Raw genomic sequence first — 5,816 nt, forward strand, 5'->3', positions numbered from 1 at the left:
ATCCTTGTGTGATCTGAGCCATGGATACTGGACTGGTGAAATCCAGCATCCTAGGCATCCAGGGAGTGTGATCCTCCGCTAGCCTCTTAGTCTTCTTGAGATCTTCTATCTCACGAAGAATCCTCTGATTGGTCTTGTTCTGCTGCTCCATGTATGCTTTAACCTGCGAAAATATAGATGAAACATCATTGTCAGTATTAACCACCGGCTCAGCAGCAACGGTTTTTGAGCTCTGGAAGACTGGTAGTTGCGTCTTGCTTCCAGCAGCAGCAGCCATGGTGCTCCCGTGATTGGCGGAGGCATCGGTGGCAAAGTCCTTGATGAGAGAGGGACTGATGACGTCTTGGTTGATGAAGCAGAGGTTGATTGAGAGACCATTGATAGTGATATGGGTATGAAAAAATCAAAAATTGATGGGAATGTTATGGATTATGGTCGATGTAAAAGGGTTACAAGTGTTTGGAGATTGTGATCGATGTTACAATAGTATGCTAGTGTATAGAGAGAATTATGAGTTCTGCTCTCTAAGTGTGTGTGAATACAAGTGATTTTCTAATCGATCATATCTCGATGTTTATAAACAAAATACATTTAACAAGAAGTCCTAATTATCCGCCACTCTTCCATAACTCCTCCAACGTTCCTTGACCACGTGCTAGGAGCTTCCAGTAACGAACTTTAAGGTGGACTCAGTCATAGAGTCGTTACTTCTGAATAATAACTTACACACGTGAAACAATTGTTAATAATACCAACCTCTGAGGATCCTTGATCTTCGACATGGTTCTGGAGCCCTTCAGAAGGATAACTGATCCAGACATATCTTCAAGGATAACATATCCTCAGTAGAGAAAATATCAGTCATAACACCCAACACTATAAATTCACGTTTCTCGTCGTTGAACGTCTTTATAAACTTGCTCATATATATATATATATACATATATTTATATTTAATAAACTTAATAAATAGATTTTCCTTAAAACATTCAACTAAATATTTATTTATATACTACTACCTATTATAACTAAATAATTGCGCATTATTATTATGATTATCTACTTATTTATATGTATTTTATTTATTCGGATAATTATAAATATATTTTACATCAAATTTAGTTATCTAAATTATTAGTTTATAAATGTGATTATATAATTTTTTCATATAAAGTAAACAAGGGTAATTCTATAAATATTAAAAATAATGACTTTAATAAATAAATGTGAAACAATAATATTAATCTTTGCAATAATAATTATTATAGAAATGCATCGATCAATTAATAAACATTCTAATCTCAAACCTAACTTAATCACATTGAAATCTTAATTCATCAAATCATGTTATATCTCTTATAATTAATTTATTATTATATTATTTAATTAGAAATCCTTGACGGTATATCTCGAAGGGTTCATCTCTCTCACACCATCACTTATATTTCGTTCATCCGATCAGGTGAGTATCACATTTCCCCTTTTTACACTTATTGTTACGTTTTCGGGACGTATGTGGTTACTATATATTTCTTATTATCTAATACGCAAATTGCAACTGTTTGTCACGTGTGTTTAACGATTTATACCTTCTGTGTTATATGCTTATATGCTCTATTTGAATCGCATTCGGAGAGGTCAAACATAATCTCATAACAGTATGATCATACGACCGTCGTAATAGCCATCGTCCTGTTTACCTGGCATCGTGCTTATCAACAACTCATTTACATGCTCATTGGTTGAATTGCATATCTCATTTGACACTATTACATTTTTATTAATTATTATATATACACAAAAATCTGGTGTGTTGCCCATTCAACCTAATGTTAAAACCTATTGTATTTTTAACGCATATGTGGGACATCATTATATATAATTTTATTACACATATTGACGATAATTGTAATGACAATAAATAAATTTATCGTAGCAAAATGATTTAGTTTATATAGTTAAACAAATTGTAACATTCTTATAAGCAAAAACCATGTATTTCGTTTGTCTTATAAAAGAAAAACCTAACGACTATACTTTATTTGAGAAAATATGAATGAAATGTTAAATGAAATATTATAATAGGTTATTAGAAAAAACAAATGGATGATCTGTTACTCTCATTACATAAATAAACGGTTGTAGCTCAAGCAATAGTATGACCTGCTATGAATACATGTATTTTAGGTAGGATGAACAAAATGGATAGGGTAAGAAATAAGAAAATAAATACTTCATAAATGTTGGGTGTGGATTTTTATCCTCGGAATTGAGCCTAACTTAAGGATGTTGACTTAAGCTGTTATTCTAAGGAAGGTACGTTGACTAATTCAGTTGTCCTATATTATTTGATTGTTTTGCAGATAAGAGCACGTGTTAAATATGTTTATAAGAACGTGGATTGCAACGGAATGCTACTTGAACTTCGTCAACAAAGAACGTGGGCAGCAACGGTTTGTTGAATAAATAGTCTAGGGTTTCCGGAATAATCGGAATAACAGTTGTAATCTTCTTATTATAAATATGAGCTGATAGTATTGTTAGGTCACACACAACTCACTTGTTTAGCTGCTAGTACTCACTGTATCACTTAGCTCACGATTACTAATCAGCTCCAACCTTTGTAATCACCGATTTTGTTATTAATAATATCGACGGTGATAGTTTGCACCTTCCGGGGGGTTTTTTGTGCCGGAGATCATAATAATCAAGCGTAATTCGACCAAAAGTTAAGTTCATAATCTTTAACCGAAGAGAGTCGACTAAAGAATACGTTGTAAACTCTTGACCGAAACGAAGATTATCATAATCAAGGGATTTTTCCCTCGTAATCATATCTTTGTGTTCGATATCATAATCGTTAAGCACTTCACCTCACGCACTAATTTGATCAAAAGTTGCTTTGTTAATTTTTGACCGAAACAATAAACAAAAATATTAACATAAGCAATCAATTTAATTACAGAAACAAACAAAGAAAATAAACAAACAATTTAATAACAAATATTAATATACACATATGATATATTCACCTTATATTTTAGAATAATAAAAAGAAAATAATGGTTGAAAAAAAAAACTAATGGAATAGTGGTTACTGTTGCAAATTTACTTTTGGGCTTGTAGAAAATTCAAAACTCCAAACTTGAAACCCGCTTTTTGTGGGCTTTAGATACATATTAGTTGAACAACCGGTCGCATGTAAAAAACTAATAATAATAGAGGTGCGTGGATTTGATACTCGTATTGTTAAATCTAGTACTTTTAATTTGTTTTTAGATGATTCTTCCTTACTGTATATAAAAATATAAATGTACAAATAAATATGAAGGTACGACTGGTAAAATTATTGTTTAATTTTATAATTAGACAGAATTACAAATTTTGTCCTTTAAAAAAAGCCAAATTACGGTTTGTGTCCTTTTTTTAGTTTCCTTGCAGGCGGTGTCCTTTAAACATTTTTTCCTACACGTTACGTCCTTTACGCTAACTGGGTTAGAAAAACTCAGTTAAATACCCTCACGTGAGACGTATGTGAGGGTATATTGGTCTTTTCAACGAAGTGGTTCAAATATATTATTGTAAAAAATAAATAGTAATTATTAGATATATACTCTCTCTCTCTTCTCGTCTTCTTTCTCTCTCTCTCTACTCTTCTCCCTTGTAGCACAGACTATCCTAACCCAACATCACCGACCAGATCGCACTCGTTAACGTCAACGCAGACAAGCTCCGAGGTGAGATGCTTGACCTCCAACACGTCGCCGCTTTCCTTCCTCGTACCAACATCACCGCCTTCGTTGACTACTCCAACATCGTCAGATCTGATCTTGTCATTGTCACTGCTGAGGCCCGACAGATCACAGGGGAGTCCAGGCTTAACTTGCTGTAGAGGAACCTGTCTCTGTATAAGAAGATGGTGCGGCGGGTTTACGGTGGGTTTACGGCGGCGGATCTGCTCATGGATATCCAACAGGGTATCCGGTGGGTTTACGGTGGCGGCGGAGGTGGTGGTGGGAACTGGGGGTGTGGGTTTCGTGGGTCAGTGTTGGATTGTCGTCAGAGTTAGAGAAATTGGGTGATTTGGTGGGTTTAAGATCTAGGGTTTCTAGGGTTAATGATTTGGTGGTAGTGGAGGTAGAGGCGAAATGGGTAGGTGGTGGTGGAGGTAGAGGCGAAATGGGTTGGAGTTGGCCAGATCCGGTGGTGGTGGATGGGTTGGTGGTGGCCGGATCCGGTGGTTGTGGATGGGTTGGAGGTGGCCGGATCCGGTGGTGGTGGTGGCCGGGTTTCGACCAGGAGGTTTAATGGAGAGTTGACCAGGTGGTGGTGGTGGTTGTAGATGGGTGGTTGACGGCGGCGGTGGGAATGTAATGGAATCTGCAACGGGGTGGGTGGGGGTATGGTGGCCGGAGTGGTTGTGATATGGTGATGGTGGTGGCATAGAGAGAGAAAGAAGAGAGAAAGGAGGGGGAAGGCGTTATAAATTTGCAGGTACATACGAAAAGACAAAAATGCCCTCACATGCGTCTCACGTGAGGGTATTTAACTGAGTTTTTCTAACCCAGTTAGCGTAAAGGACGTAACGTGTAGGAAAAAAATGTTTAAAGGACACCGCCTGCAAGGAAACTAAAAAAAGGACACGAACCGTAATTTGGCTTTTTTTAAAGTACAAAATTTGTAATTCTGTCTTATAATTAAATCAAACATAACTAAAACAAACTAAATCAATATATAATATACGATTCGTTCAAACGAAATTTGCCGTTGAGTAATGGAGGCTTGGTAGAAGACGTAAGAGGTGAAGGTTGTAACGTTGTTCCTTTTAGTTGTATACATGCTCATGAAACACACATGACATTTGAATTATTTCATATCTGAAATATACTTAATATATAAATTAAATTAAATTAAATGAAAATATTTTATTAAGTTTATCTTGTGTATGAATTTGTAAATTCAAAAACACAATATAAATTGGATGTGGCTTAATGGTAGAGCACTCGCTTTACTAGTGAGAGGTAGGTGGTTCAAACCTCACTATCACCAATTTATATGGGAGATATGAGGAATGACACTGGCTTGCTATGGTTCGAGTCCTGATTTCACCCGGTTTTACCGGCTCCTCGCTGTCGTGCCATTTGGCGAGCGTGGGGGTCAGGTTTTATCCGGTGAATCCCTCAATAGGTGGACCGCTAGGGGCTCTGTTCGTCCGGACTAGTGGCCAGCTCGGGCTACCTTTAGCCAATAGGGGCCGCGTACGAAGTACCCGGCTTTACTTAATTGGTCGTTCAAAAAAAAACACAATTAAATAATTACAGTAAACTAATTAATGCTTTAAGTGGATCAGTGATCATTCAATTATTTAAACGGTCATAAATAAATGTGTTCGATTTTTTGTGATTAATGAGCTTTAGTATGGAGTGGGCTTACTACAGGTTATTGGGTAATGGACCAATAGGTTTATTTATTTATTTATTTGAACGACGAACAAAGAATATATATTAAAACTAGCAAATGCTAGAATATAATAAAATCATCAAAACAAACATGTATTTGTGTTCGTTCGTGTCGTTTATGTTCGTTCACTTAAAATATAAACGAACAGTTCAGGAACATAAATGAACATAATTAATCAAAGATAAACGAACATGAAGGAACATATATGTACATACATTAACGAACACAAATATACATAAACGGACATAAATGAATGCATTTAAATAAACACAGACAAATATAAAACATACTAGGGTGATATAACTTCTAAATGAAAATAATATTTAATAATTTTCTATTAATATGTAAACGAAACA

General features: G+C 35.5%; 1 long non-coding RNA gene across 1 annotated transcript; it reads left to right on the plus strand.

Annotated features, from left to right (window-relative positions):
• The first annotated feature begins 3,744 nt into the window (after positions 1-3,744).
• Positions 3,745-4,691, plus strand: LOC143626696 (uncharacterized). Its single transcript, XR_013152469.1, has 2 exons — positions 3,745-4,159; positions 4,259-4,691. It is a non-coding gene; the product is annotated as an uncharacterized LOC143626696 (long non-coding RNA).
• The last annotated feature ends 1,125 nt before the right edge of the window (positions 4,692-5,816 follow it).

This window comes from Bidens hawaiensis, unplaced genomic scaffold (genome assembly GCF_021521415.1).
Source record: "Bidens hawaiensis isolate Kalapana, Puna unplaced genomic scaffold, B.hawaiensis_p1.1 tig00004478_1, whole genome shotgun sequence".
Lineage (NCBI taxonomy): Eukaryota > Viridiplantae > Streptophyta > Magnoliopsida > Asterales > Asteraceae > Bidens > Bidens hawaiensis.